This window comes from Pogona vitticeps, chromosome 1 (assembly GCF_051106095.1).
Source record: "Pogona vitticeps strain Pit_001003342236 chromosome 1, PviZW2.1, whole genome shotgun sequence".
In the NCBI taxonomy this organism is placed as follows: domain Eukaryota; kingdom Metazoa; phylum Chordata; class Lepidosauria; order Squamata; family Agamidae; genus Pogona; species Pogona vitticeps.
The window spans coordinates 207,423,646-207,439,395 of record NC_135783.1 but is presented as its reverse complement, the minus strand read 5'-3'; the positions used below and the strand labels follow the sequence as shown (position 1 = coordinate 207,439,395).

The window sequence follows — 15,750 nt, the reverse complement described above, 5'->3', positions numbered from 1 at the left end:
TGTGTATTGTTGTGGGTGTATTGTTTTCTGTGGATGGGTGATTAGTGTGTTTTGTTGTGTGTGTATTGTTGTGATAAGGAGATTGTCACTGTGGTTGATGGTAGTGATCCCCTTGACCTTGTGGTTGGGTAGAGTTCGTGACCTTTTGCATGCTGTATTTTTGAGAGCTGGGAGCCAGGTTTTGTTGAGTTTCAAACTTTCCTCTTTTTTGTTGAAGTTTTTCTGGTGCTTGTCAATTTCAATGGCTTCCCTGTGCAGTCTGACGTAATGATTTCTGGTGTTGTCCAGTATTTCCGTATTCTGAAATAGAATTTCATGTCCAGTTTGTTTTAGGGCATGTTCAGCTACTGCAGATTTTTCTGGTTGTTTTCATCTGCAGTCCTACACAAGAGTACAGTTTGCTGTCCTCTGAAGAAGCCCGAAAAACCCACAACAACCATTAGATCCCAGCCGTGAAAGCCTTCGCGAATTCATTACAAAGAATTCCAACTGGAAAAATGGGTAGGGAAAAAAAAGGCAGATACATTCAATTCCTGCTTTAGTGTGGTGTCCTCCCAAATGACAATCTATGACCTTCTAGGCAAATGTGAAGTACAAGTGGAGGGGGCAGGATTTCAGTTTGAGATTGAGAAACAAATAGTCAAAGAATACCTCATTATTTTGAATGAGTTCAAAACTCCAGGGTCCAATGAACTGCATCCGAGAGTATTGAAGGAACTGGCTGAAGAACTCTCAGAACCGCTAACCATTATTTTATTGAAATCATGGGAAACAGGGGAGGTGCCAGAGGATTGGAGAAGAGCTAATGTTGTCCCTATCTTCAGAAAAGGCGGAAAGGAGGAACCTGGGAATTGCAAACCAATCAGCCTGACATCAATCCCGGGGAATATTCTAGAGCAGATTACAAAATGGTCATTCTGCAAGCACCTTGAAAATAATGCAATAGCAACTAGAAGCCAACATGGATTTATCAAGAACAAATCCTATTCAAGCTCTCCAGCAAAATGTATCTTTCTTTCAATAAAGCGTTTGAAAAATATCCCATGATATTCTGATTAGCAAAAGAACTAGGTGGGCTGGAAAGAACATCCGTCAGGTTCCCCATGATGAAAGGGATTTCATGGGAGCCTTGGAATCTTTAGGGTGAAGGGAAGCAGTTTTTCCTAAATAATCATGGTATCTGATGATGATGACAGTAACCTGTTAATTGTGAACGTTTGGGACTTTTACAGCTCAGTCAATGCTTATACGGATGCCGCTGTGTAAGGCAATCTAAGCATAAGTGCCAAACCTATGTTTTGCTGATAAGTGTTAAATTCTGGGCATAGTGAGGTTTCATGATTTGACTTAATTCTAAACTCATGATTAAATGGAAGATCCCATTGGAGAAAATCATGCCTTAATAGAACAGGGACTTGCTGGTATCTTTGGTTTTTGTGTCGTGCTCCCAGAACCTTTTACAACCTCTCAATTTCTAAGTCAATTTTGGCAGCCATCATATCCCAGTAAATTGCTGCAAGAACTGGGGAGACCAAGGCACAAAACAGATTCCGAGGAGTGTGGCTATAAGCAGGGGAAATGAGAATGGATTCACTGTGAATCTGCACCCAGAAGTTAGATTTCCCCAGTTTAATTCTCTTCCGACTAATCATCTCATGTTTTGATTTGGTGACCTCCCTGGTAGACTGTGGGAAAGTTTTTCACAAAGTGCCCCATGACAATTAGCAAGCTAACTAGGTGTGGACTGGATAGATCAAAGGTCAGGTGGATACATAGGTACTTACAGAATCATACTCAGACAGTGCATTTCAATGGCTCTTTCTCAAACTGGGAGGAGGTAACAAGTGGGGTGTCTCAAAGCTCAGTCCTGGGTCCCATGCTCTTCAACATTTTTATTTTTTAATAAACATTTTATTAGTTTTTCAATCTATCTACATTGTTTTGTGCTTGTCAAACATCGTGTTACATGTTTTGCTTACAATTATTTGTTTTTTACATCTCAGTGTCTTCCCGGTTATCCCCCCAAATTCCAAACATCTTTCAAACATTCAAACCATTCATATACAAATTTTAGTATATAATATGACTACTATCATAAATATTACTCTCATATTGTACAATATTCTCAAGGTCTTCTAATAACATTCTTATTGAAAGTGGTTTCAGATCCATGTCCCAGCTTTATATCTAGTTTAGTTTACCTAAAATAAAAAATCACCATATTACATCTTTACCCTGATTAGGGCTCCCTTATTTCAATTTAGTTCTCCTTTTTAATATACAGAATATACCCTTTTACAGTTCCAGATGATACATATAAACATGTTTTAAATATTAAGGGGCCCTTCCTTGTTTTCCCTTTTTTCATCTTTCTAGGTAATTTCCTCTCTAATTTCCCTTTTCTCATTTAACATTTCTGTCATCTTTCATGTCCTCTGAAACCATTTTGTAGATCTGATTTATGTCCACTAACTCTTTATGTACTTGGTCTATCTTCAATGAGTCTTCCAGGCTTTTTTTTTGGGGGGGGGTTAATTTTGCTGTTTTTTTCCCTTTGTCTTCCCCTAGTACTCTCCTCTGGTCCAAGACTGATGTTTCTCTTAGATTAACTTCCTCCAGCTGCTGCTTTGATTGGCATACATCATCTGAGATACTCCCATTTCCTTCTTTGTTGTTCCCTGTTGCTTGCGGACTATAGTTCTTCTGATGTTGATTAGATAATTTGCCTCTTGATAATGAGATCTCACTGTTTCTAAAATTGTTTGAAGAGTAGATTTTATTTCATTCCAAAATTGTCCTTGTTGTGCCATTCTGTTTCAGCTGCCCAAATGGTTATAAACAGATATTCAAAGTTTCCAGATTCATTTCAAAAAGTCCGCTTTGGCTAAATAGGCCTGAACCAAATTTGAACCCTCAAAATACCAGGGTAGGGTGCAATATTTGTATCCGTGGCCTGATGTCCTTAAAGGTCCACTTTAAGGTTAATTTTCCAGCCAGGCTCAAAGAAAGTCAAAAGGAAATAACAGCAGAGTGCTCAAGGTCACCGCTCCTAGGCTCCATGCCAAAAGATTTCACATAGTCAAAACAGAGTCCAGATTTATCAAGTATAACTCACAGGAAAGTTTCTCAAGCTTCACAACACCAAACAGTAATATTCTTAAAGTGTATTTTTAAAAGTTATTTCCTTTCCATCAGCTATCCCTATCACCAGATTTTTTGCCGCTTTATAGTTTCTGAGATGAGATAGCAATACTTTTTTCCCGTATATAGGAATTATTTCCTCCAGGGGTATAAGCAATTAGTTATAAAAATCTCACCCGATGGTAAACAACGATGGCAGATGTTGATTGTTGCTTCTTAACCAGCTGCCGACGACTTGCAAGCGAGCCGAGGCTGCTTGTTTCTGCCCGTTGGCTGATTAGGGAGTTTCCTGGATCGAACGGGGGTGGCCGCCACCCCCCCCCATGATCAACAGGCTTCCCCCCCAGTTCACCACCCCTCCAGGGTGGTTCCGACACCCTATGGTGTCCCAAACAAGGTCAGAATTCAGCCCGGGGGACAGAGCTCTGTCCTCCTGCTGCTGTCTCATCGCGCTGTCAAGCCGGAAGCCTACTTAAAAAATATGGAACGCTTCACAAATTTGCGTGTCATCCTTGTGCAGGGGTCATGCTAATCTTCTCTGTATCGTTCCAATTTTAGTATATGTGCTGCCGAAGCGAGCACAACATTTTTATTAATGACTTGGATGAGGGGGTGTAGGGAATGCTTATTAAATCTATGGATAACACAAAATTGGGTGGAATAGCTAATACCCTGGAAGATAGAAACAAAATTTTAAAAGGTTTTAATAGGTCCCAGCAGTGGGCTGAAAACAACAGGATGGAATTTAACAGAGATAATTGCAATATGTTACACCGTGGGGTGGGGAGGACACACAAATGTACAGTTACAAGATGGGGGGTAGCTGGATCAGTAATACTACAAGTGACAAGGATCTTGAAATTATTGTGGATCACAAGATCAATATGATCAACAATGCAATCTTGCTGTCAAAAAGGCAAATGCTATTTTAGGCTGAATTAAAAGAGTCTCCAAATCCTGTGAACCAGTATTTGGCACTGGCTAGGCCTCATCTTCAGTACTTTGTCCAGTTCTGGGCACCACACTTTTAGAAGGAAGCCAACAAACTACACAGAACAAGTACAGAGAAGGCAACAAGAATGATCAAGGGGTTAGAAACTAAGCCCTATGAAGAAAGACTGAAAGAACTGCAAGGTATGTTCTTGATCATCCCAGAGTGCACAACAAGTAATAATAAGGTGAAGTTACAGGAAGCCAGATTTTGCTTGAATATCTGGAAACACGTTTTAACAGTTAGAGCAGTACGACAACAAAACCAGTTACCTCAGAACATGGAAAGTGCTCCAACACTGGAGGAATCGAAGAGAAAATTGGACAACCATCTGCCAGATCTACTTTGATTTAGATTCCTGCCTTAAGCAAGGAGTTTGCCTCATTGGCCTTGTAGGCCTCTTCCAACCGCATTATTCTACAATTCTATGCATATTTTACAATATATGCATTCTTGTGCATTTGATATTTCTGTAAAACGACCCCACAAGGCTCACAAAATATGTGAATTCTCAAGGTGAGATGCATTTTTTTTCTTGAGACAAGATATACATCAAGTAGTGCAGAAAGACTACTTCCACTGTCATTGCCCTACCCAACAGAATTTTTCCTCACTTCTTTTGATGGCCTGTAGCGAGCAGACCAGTGATGGATGGTACAATATAAGAGTATTTCAATTAGTGTCTGAAAATGAGTTGCTGAGGTTAGAATATACAGTCCTTTATTACATTGCCTGATTCCAAACTTCAATAGCAGGTGCAACTGTGAGAGAAGCCTCCGCAGTGACTGTCATGTTTTGGTGTGGTGGTGCCATCGAAACTTCTGCTAAGTGGTCTCATGCACTCCCCTGACACAAGGAAATTGTCCACCCCAGTTTAGAAGTTCTGGGATCCCCTCAGCTTCTCAAGACATATGAAAACTAATTCAAGAGAAGGAGAAGATGGAAGTCTGTTATATTTGGCAGAAAGAAAAACTGAAACTTCCTAAAGAAACTCCATTTCTTCAAGGCTTCAATTAAGTTTTCTGCACTAGGCTGATATTATTTGTTACTATTCCCTTTTGTCTGAGAGGGGGGAAAATATTCAACCAATGTTTCCTACCTGTCAAAACATATAGCTCTGAAACATGCTTTTCTGACAACAAACATGGCCGAGAAGCTGCAAACAGCCCAATGTGCTCAAGGAGGATGCATGCTGAGCATCACAAATAAAAGTTGGAGAACCGAGTAGAGGGGAGGTGGGGGAAATAGAGAATACAAAGGTTAGATGGAGAGACAAAAACAGGTGATGTGGCAAGAAAAAATTCAGAACAAATAATACGAAGAGAGAACAAATCACTTAAACTCCTAATCAGAAATAAATCGAAGTTCACAATCTGGATGCAGTCACTTAAAAAAGAACAAAACCAAGGAATATTGTGATAGACACCCTAATTTGATTCTGTTTTGACACTGTTCATGCTTGGCACGTGTTAGTCAAAAGATCTTCCTTTAAAAGCTTTCCATCCGGGCGTTATCCCAAATCAAGATCAGAAGCAGGAATAATCTATAGATGGGAGATGGAGCACAAGGCAATTAGGGCTTCAGGCCGCCTTGTAGAAAGACTTAAGAAGGGGGCTTAGACTTGTGTCCAGCTTCAATATACTGTACGTAATTGATCAGGCCCATACATGTATAAATTTCAAATTCTTAGTACTGTATTGAACCTCCGCACATATTAAGCCATCACCCCGTCCCTACGTTTCATGGACTTCGAATGTCCATTAAATCGGAGTTATAAAATACTTTAGCTGGCTGGATAACTCACTCGTTCAGGTCTCTGGCTGTGGAGCCAGAGGCTGGGAGTCTGATAACCGATTGGACCTCCAGCAAGGAGAGTCAACCTGGGTGGCCTTGAGGAAGCTGCACACTCCCAGGGCACCCCCAGAAGAAGGGAATGGTAAACCACTGCTGAATATTCTCTACCTGGAAAACCCTGAAAAGGGTCGCCACAAGTCAGAATTGACTTGACAGCACATGATAATTGTTTATGATATAATAATAACAAGCATGGCAATGCCTTCACAAATGTAAATCTGAACTGTAAGTAGTGGACTGTCTGTATTTAAATTAGTAGGTGAATTTCCTTTGTCTCCTAAATACATAAGGCACCTTATTTTTTCCATTTTCCCTGCTTAAAACCATCTGGCTGCAATTATGCTCTTTAGCCCTCATCTCTATGAAGCCGCAATAGGGAAACGTCAGGCTATTAAGACTTTGTTCCTCACACCCTCTCCATCAACCTGGAAGCTGCAACAGAAGCGTCTGAAATATTAATCGATATAGAGGGCCAAATCCAAACTGCCAAGATTTTTCAATGTGTCTCAAATTCTGCCTAAAAATTATAATTTACTAGTCTTGAGTTTATGCTATTGTTTGTGTATTTTATATTAACTTCATGCCTGTTTGTTTTATCTTGCTGTAAACAGCCCAGTGCATTGCATGACTGGGGCGGTATATAAATTTAATAAATAAATAAGTAAAATAACATTCTTCTGACTGAGCTTTCTTATCCAAAATTTAGAGGGCATTTAATATTAGAGATGAAGCTAATGATGAGTGTCAGGAAAATAAAAAGCATCTCTCCATAACCCTATTTATTCTCTCTCCCTCCCTCCCGCCAGCTCTCTCTTCCTCTCCCATTTTTTCCTTACATAATGCTCAAGTTTTCTTGTTGGAGGCTTGCGAACATGTGGACATGGCGTCATTTGGCCCAGGTGTCAACATTCCCAGTTACAGCACTGCACAGGGATTTACAATAGCGCGGGAGTTGACCCTTCCCTGTCCCATAGGATTCTATCCATCTCTGGACCTCACCTCTTCTTTTCATGGTACCTGCATGTGAGGTGCCCTGAGACTCAACAATATCCCAGGTAAAACCAGTCCTGCAAATGGCAGTTTTCAGGGCCTATGATATACAAATTTATGAAAGTTACTGTTTTAAACATTTCTCCCAGAAATTCTCAATCACAGTCATGTTGCCTGGGAGAATCTGCAAGTTCTAGGCTTTTGTTTTCTTTCCCCATTTAATTTCACAAGTTCTGTGGATATCCATATTAAAGACTCAATTGTTCAAAAAAAAATTTGTATTCCTCAGGATTCTTATTGCCTGGGGTGATGCTGTTGGGACATCAAAAGCACCCAGGGAGATACTCAGCTTTGCAGAACTTATGATGACCCAAAGAAGAATGTACCCAAGAAGAGGACACACCGCTCACTTTGTAACACAGTTGAGTATTGTGGATTAGACAAACTCATATTCCGAACCAGATAATTACAACTGCCATAGTATTTCTTCTTCACTAGACATCACTGTTTATGAACGTTCTTCATCATATCCCAGATAGTATCTGTTCTGTTTTAGTGGAATTGGTCGATTTCCTTAGTTAGCAGAGTATACCGTACAATATAAACCAACGATAGCACAGGGAAATGTGTAGAGAGTATGACTAAAAAACTGGCTTCCAACCCAGCCCTCTTTCTATGTAATAAATTGCTAGATGGTAGCTTAAAGTAGGGGTGGGGAAGCATCTTTACTCACAGTAAATTCTTCAGCTACAATCAGAAGAGTAAGGAAAAAAAGGAAAGGAATTCCAGCCTCAACCATTGTGGGAGGCTCAGTTTACTATTGTAGTTGCATGGCAAAAGGTCAGGAGCAGAGAGAAATCATGTCTTCTTTCCTCTAAGGTAAAGAAGAAGAAGAAAAGGGGGAGAGAGAATAAAAACACTCAGCTGGAAGCAGAAACAAACAGGAAGAGGGGAGGGCCTAACCTTAAGCCCAGGAAAAGAAGTTCGGCTAATTGGTTAGTGGAAAAATACAGTCATTAGATTCTGAAAGCTCCCCCTTCCCACAGAACCAGTGTTAGGTTCCCATATGCAAAGCTGTTAATTATTCCAACAGTATCTGAGGTAGTATACATAAATATGGGATTGAGGGGATCACCATGCCTCCTATGAAAGGGAAGCCTATATTAAGATATTCTACATCGACTTGCAGTGGCCTCTGCCTTCACATGGTGGTGCTTAGCTCTTCCTCCAGCAGATAAGACACAGAACATCTCCTCCTTGGCCCTTGAGCCAAGGAAGCTACACATATGGCCTAAAGTTGAGACACCTTTTGCAAGCCAGATGGGTAATATAAGGCAATCTGTAGCTGCTCAGTTACCTTGATACTCTTGAAACTACAGTTCTGTTGCCAGCAACCACCATGTTATTTTGATAATGGCTGATCCACTGATGAAGGTGGGACTCTGACAAGGAAGATGATGATTGGCCTCTAGATACATTTCCAAGTCAGTAGGTTTCTCTTTCACACACACTCTCTCTCTCTTTCCACAGGGACACAATCTCAGAAGGAACACAGGAAGATACTTTATACTATGTTAGAAACAGTGGAATTCTATCCCAGCACATCTGCTAGAAGCCCACTGGAATCTCTGGCAGAGGTCTTTCCCATCATCTGTTATCTGATCTGTTCATGGAAGAATCTGGAACCGAACCTAGGATTTGCATCGTGCAAAACATATGCTGCTCTTCTACCAACATGCTTTAACAAGCATCTTTCATGGGAATCCAGACACAAGTCCTACCTTTCTCTTTGCAACCTTTCCATTAAAAACAAAACAAAACAAAAGTAAAGCAATAAATCAACTGAGCTATTTATGGATGCAAATAATAGAAACTCAAGGGGATTTTTTATTTGCATGCAGTTCCTCTTGGGAACGGCTCTTTTTAAGAGTACAGAAGTAAAAATATTTTGAAAATTGAAACACAATAACAAAATACTTCGTATTTTGTCTTTGCCGCGTGCTGTCAAGAAGGTCTTAACATGTATTTGTTTCAAGAATTATTTTTCTACCTTCCACTTTGTTGACCAAAGTAGCTTAGTGGCAGTAATAAAGAGTACAATTGCCAGCTTGATTCCACCAAGAAAATAACACTCACAGGAACCATTTCCCTTCACATTTGTTAAGCCTCTTACTCTTTGTGTGTGTGCGTGTGTGTGTGCGCGTATGTGTGTGTATCTGAGAAAAAGAGAGATCCAGCTCTTTTTCGCTCCAACACCCCCGAATCTCTCTCCATGCCTCTGTTGTGGTTTCTTGGATATCTTTTTAGGATAGGGCTCTAATTTTATCGAGACTGCTCTGCTGAGGCATGGCACTATAGTTCAGTGACTGCAGGAAAGTTAACCCCAAAGAGCCAGCTTGAAACTACCACAAACTGTTTTCCCTTCTCATGTTCACATTTCATCTCAAAGGCCTCTTTTCTTTCTCTGTGAGCTGCGAGGTATTTCTTTGTCTCTATTGTGCTTCCTGTTCTAAAGGTGCCTCATTGACTGCAGTGAAGTGGACTCAAGTCTGCCAACTGGAGGCTGGCAAACTTTTTAAAAATTTGGTTGTGCTCAGGAGTTTTCACTCATCCAGGCAGCCATCCATTGCCTTGTGTTTCCCTACTGAGTTAGTTATCCGTGGGATGGGACATACAGTCCAGCTGTGTATATTTACAAGGGCACAATGCAATTAGCCATCTTCTCTTGGGTTTCACAAGTATTATCATTTCACCCTGTTGATGTCTACTAAGCCCGGGATGACACAAAGAAAGGAATTCTAGAATGGCAAGTAGATATCTAATAGTCTCTGGGCACAGTTGCTACGGCAAATATATTTCAAAAGTAATCGGAACCACTACTTTCCATATGAAACGAGGTTTTGGGTCCTATTCCAGGCAGGCAGATCAGTGTGCATAATCAGGCTTCTGCCCATCCAGCTGATGCAATGTTGGGTCTGTAACTGTATCGGCACCTTGATGGTTTGATTCCTATTAAGTCTTTATGCTGGCATAACTACAAACTTTAGTCATGAATTGCAGTTAATTAAAAAGGCACTCCTTGTGTTCCTCCTTGCACACCAGATCATGCAACTGGCAAGTGATGAGGAACATATGCGGTAAAATACTTAACTATCGGCAATTTGCTGCTGCAGTTTCTGCAATTGCACTTAGGACAGCATGCAGTAGCAATAGCATTGTGGCCGGTACTGGTTGAGGTAGGTAGACACCTCTTCTTTGAAGCCAGTTGGGATGTGCTTGCCCTGAGCAGGACCATTCCCTTTTGTACAAGTTCTTTGTTAAGAATCTATAGCAAACTTTGTTATTAACATTTTCTAGTAAGTGAGATTTAAATCAGGTCCTCTGCCCACATTTGTTTAGTGTTCCCTGTAAATAGGTACTCCTTGTACCTATTTCAGATATTAAGATCTACATTAGAAGGATGTAGTGAAGACACCCTTCTGAATCAAAGAATTTTAGAGTTTGAAATAAAGTTGCATGCCATCTAATTTCTGAACCATCGAGAAATGCTCATTAGCTTTGTGGTTTAGGCATCTGGCTGAGGAACCAGAAGCTGGGAGTTTGATGCCGCCACTGTGCCTTCTTGACAGGGGCCGGACTTGATGATCCATAGAGTCCCTCCCAGTTTTGCTGTTCTAAGATTATTAAATTATTACTTCCAAATTTCCTGCTAAATTCAAAGGCCAGGCAGACATCTGCCTACAGAAAAGTGCCTACTGCCTCCCAAAGCCATGTTTTCCGATGTCAAGAGCTCTTTCTGGTAGGAGGTTGCTTCTACGACGACACTAAACATCTCTTTGAAGAAAAATGAAACAAAAAGTATTACTCTACTGATTATTTAGGACAAAAACACCATGGAAAATGCAGTCCCTGGTGACTGACAGGTACAGAAGAGATGTCAAATAGATTTCAGCAAGCATGGATTTCTAAACATTGCAGAAATAGAAACAGAGCAGGGAGAGAACTGCAGGGTATTAGCTATATGATGTCGATGGGTTAAACAGGAAGCAAAGCAGAATCTTTTTAAAAAAAGAGGGATCTGTTTCAGAGACACATTGGGTGCCTCATCATGGGGAACAGCGGAAAGGTCAAGACAATCTGGTTTCCTGAAGGAATTAAGAGGGATGTCAAAGAACTTGGAAACAAAAACCTAGCTATCCCTGGCACTTTCTGGACACCACTGACCATTCATGGTACTACAGTGTTCCAGCATGAGAACCCGAAATTTTGAGGGCAGCTTTTGCTAAAGGGCAAAGACCGAACCAAAATTCTGCCAAGAGGAAAGGTAGCTGTAACTATTCTCTCAACCCAAAAAGTGCCATATTGGTCAAGGTTAATGCCAAAGTTCCAATATAAATCTCTCTGAGCAAATAGAAGAGAAGGTAATGGGGTTTAAGGCTACAGCAGCTTATTTTGAGGCCCCATACAAACTGCAAGCTAATTGTAAGAATGCTTAGGAAACAGAATGTTGAGAGGGGTAGCTTTAAAGAAGCAACTACTGTATCGGCTTTCTTCCGTTCTTTAACTTTATTTATAGCAGCGAATACAACTAGAATGCCACCATGGTTTTGTTCCACGTTTCAGTTGTCCTAGGTATATAGAACTGCAGAGCTGGAAGGAGCCCTCTGGATCATCAGGTCCAGCCCCTGCAAAGGAGGCACAGTTGGGGAATCGAACTCCCAGCCTCTTATTCCTCAGCCAGATGCCTTAATCCACTGAGCTTGAACTCCCTACCACTGCTTTTCTGGACCATTTTTTTAAAGAAACAGAGAACTAATTAGAAGGTTCCATCCAAAGGCTTTTCTAACATGATCTGAAGAGGAAACACAGAAAGCATCACCACGATAAATTCCACCCCACCCACCTTCCAAACAATCCTTGAAGCCAGCAAGCCAACCGACCCACAATCATGCCTTTGGGAAGGCAAGATTTTGTCAGTCTTGATCCTGAGACAACCATGGAGGCATTTGGAAAATACAGGAAACCATGAGCAGCAAAACAGTTTCTTTCAGAGAATACATAATTGTCTAGACCAGTGATCCCCAACCTTGGGCCTCTAGATGTTCTTGGCCTTCAACTCCCAGAAATCCTGGCCAGTAGAGGTGGTGGTGAAGGCTTCTGGGAGTTGTAGTCCAAGAACATCTGGAGGCCCAAGGTTGGCGACCACTGGTCTAGACAAGCGCAAAGAGGATCTACTTTCAGGGACCACTGCGGATTTCACATTGATCTAAGATCCTTAGAGATTGTCTGGCTGGCATGCCAGGTTTCCATGGTCTTATAGCCTGAAATAAATAGGTGAAACAATTTTTTTTCTCTAGGGTAGAAGAATACTTGAGCAGGGAAAATATTAAAAGGCTGCCACAACCATGCTTCAGGTTGATTTTTGCATTATCATGGGCATTCCTCTCATTTACAATGAGAGGAATGTATCATACAATGATATGATACAGAAAATAATATATAAAAAAGACCCCCTCAAACCCTTTTTGCTTTCTCCCTTCCTTTGTTGATGTACCAAATCAACCAAAAAGTGACACAGCTCCTCATGCAATCTACTTTATAACTACAGAGTCGCTGTGGCAAAAATCCAATATAAAGCACTTTGATACATGAAAACGACCAGTGTACAATTAAATTGCTCTTCTGCTACTCTAAGCCTGCAGGCATAATGTAAAAAAAGTTATTATTCCATGCTTCACCACCACCCCGTCCCCATCCGTAAGGAAGTTCCAGGTGCCATTTATCAGACGAATCTCCTTTAAATAAAAAGAGCATCTGCATTGGTAAGTTTATTTGGAGTATTTTTCAGCAGGCAAAGAAGCAAACACACAGGGAGGAAGTACTGCTTACAAAGATTATGAGTCCAGCACCTCAACGGCCAGAATCAGTTATCTAATACAAGTCCAAAAAGTACTCCTCATATACATACATATTTTTGAACAGTGCCACTTACCATCAAAGAGTCTTTTTCCACTTCAAAGACATGCTGTATGTTTCTATGACTTGCAGCTTCACTTCACCATTTCATCAGATGCATACCATGTCATTTCAGCTGGTAACTGTCTGCTTACTTGGGTCTCGACACTATGCATCTCATGAAGTGGGCTGCAGTCCATGTTGCCTTATGAGACCCTGCCTATATATAACACTGTTATGTTGATAAGCCTTAACCATATTAGTATAAATTAGTTGCATCTTTATTCCTATCTGAGGAACATGTTGCCTTATGAGACCCTGTCTTTCTCTCTCTCTTATGAGAGAGAGGGTCTCATAAGGCAACATGTTCCTCAGATAGGAATAAAGATGCAACTAATTTATACTAATACGGGTTAGGGCTTATCAATATAACAGTATTATGTCTGTCATATCAAATGTCTAAGCATTATGAGTTATGTCATATTTTATAGATGTTTACAATTTTTCGCTCCATAAGACGCACCTTTCCATAAGACGCAACAAATTTTTAAGGAGAAGAAAACAGGAAAATATAATCTGTTTTCTTCGCTCCATAAGACGCACAGACTTCCCACCCCCGTTTTGTGGGGGGAAAGTGCGTCTTATGGTGCGAAAAATATGGTATTTAGTGTTTTAATCAAGGCACAAGTGATTTATTTGTATATCAGTTGCTGACACAAAACACACATATGGGAGATCACCAAATCTTATACAGTACTATACAAATAGTGGGGTTTTTTTTATCCAAATGTTTCCAGCTGCTGTACTCAAATACTGCTAATTTATAGGTTATAATATATAACAGCCTATTACTTAGAACCAGGTTGTAACAGCCTATTAGTAGAACCAGGAGTTTTTTGTGTCTGTTGTAGTCTTGATAGAGAAAGAAAATGGGCATTCTTATGGAGTTTCCTCATTGCTTTATGTCCACCATGACAGATATTTGGGTGGGATAAAAAGGATGGGGTAAAAATCTAATAAAGAAATAAATTTGAACTTCAGTTCCCAGATTCCTAAACTATCGGCTGTGCTGGCTGGGGCTTCCAGGAACTGGAGTCCAGAACATTTGGGAAATCAGAAGCTGGAAACCACTGCTCTAAGCCTCGAGTGTTGCCCTATAGACCTTTGAACAGAATGGGATTGAGCAAACCGATTCCACCTCCCCCACCTTTCAGCCAAAATGGCACACCACAGGTGGTTATCCAAGGTGCTGTCCAACATCTAAACATACTGCTTCTTTTGCCATTAATTAGATTGTTTAATTGATTTTCATTCATCGTTACCTCCAATTAATCTCCATATTATACCAAACCTTGGAGCACAGTTGGGGGAAACCTGTGCCTCTCTGGACATTCTTATCAGCTTCAGTCAGCTTCACCCAAAGTGAGGGATGACAGAAGTTATAGTTTAGCAGTAACTGGAAAGCCAGAAATTTTGCCACTGCTGACTTAGAGGCTAACCCAGCAATATGGCTTACAGGACCACATTGCTCCCTGCCCTTGCTTCAAGCTAACAAAAAGGGATTTTGCATACAAAGGCCATTGTTTTTCAATTCCCTTGTCACCAAGCTCAAGGATCTTTTTCCCCTTGTAATTCATACCTGTCCAAAAAAAAAGAGAGGCAGAGATCTGATAATATTTATGTGAACTTATATCAACCTCACAGGTAGACCCAGCACTCTTCCAGGTATACACAACCACATTTTCAAGACTGTGCTGAAGTTTAGAAAGTTTCAGGGAAGAGAAACAAAAGCCCATAAACTTTTGCTGCAATTCACAGAAACTTTCTATGAGATTGGAAACGTATTCATGTTGGGGGAAAAAATTGAGTCACTAAGCCTTCCGACTGCATTCCAAAAGTCTACCAGAAACATTTCAATCAAGAGCGCGAGTGTGAGACAGCCATGCCATTTGGGCTAAAAAGCACAGTGCAGAATTATGTTGGTGAATCTACTGCCCTCTGAACGACCTCATATTATAGCTGTGGTATTAAGTCATGGAGAAACCTGTAAGTAGGATGTATATTTTTTTCCCTTTTTTAAAAAAGAAGGGGGAAAGGGGGGGGGAATCCTCCTGAGTTTCCAGTAAGAATGCTAAATTACCCCTTCTCTCCATGGAATAGTTCACTTTCATTTCCAAGTTTCAGTAAGCCTATTGACCCCCTCAGTGTTATCCTTTCCACTGCTTGTGCAGTACTTTCTTTAATCTCTCGGATCAAAGATTGGTCAATAAAAATCATCCTTGCTTTTGTGGGGAGCAAACAAACTACACTCGGTCTTATGATAATTGTAAATCTATGTGGAAATCTCTGAGAGAGAAAGAAAAAAAAAACCCTACCTGAACTGCGCTAGTGGAGAAAGTATGGTCCTCTTATGCTAAAAGGCAAACATTTCCATTTGGGCTTGAAGCATAGCAACTGGCATAGCATACCTTCAATTTAATTTATGATTTTTACAACTCCTGACTTAATGCCAGCCAGCCCTTGAATACTAGGCTAACACATTATGCTAACTGGCTGCACAGAGGCTGCAGTCTCTATAGCCAGATGTTTCTGTAGTCTTTCAGTAGCCTTTGAGCATCTGAAAGTGCAGACACAATTCCTATCACATAGCCCTTCTCACTAATGGGAAATGTTACCTGGACTGGGAATTTGCCCTGAAAGGTTATTGCTGGAGGAATCATATATTTATTTCATTTTGCTTCATGTCATGTTACCAAATTAGTTCTATTGCTCTCTGTATCTACAGATCTGTTCTTCTCTTAAGCCACCTCAAGCGTCCC

At 40.7% G+C, this 15,750-nt stretch overlaps 1 long non-coding RNA gene and 1 other non-coding gene across 2 annotated transcripts in view; both read right to left on the bottom strand.

Annotated features, from left to right (window-relative positions):
• Positions 1-15,750, bottom strand: part of LOC140701779 (uncharacterized) — a 412,945-nt gene that overhangs the window by 306,121 nt on the left and 91,074 nt on the right. The gene's annotated exons all lie outside the window — the stretch shown is intronic.
• Positions 3,617-3,723, bottom strand: LOC144586212 (U6 spliceosomal RNA). Its single transcript, XR_013540946.1, has one exon. It is a non-coding gene; the product is annotated as a U6 spliceosomal RNA (small nuclear RNA).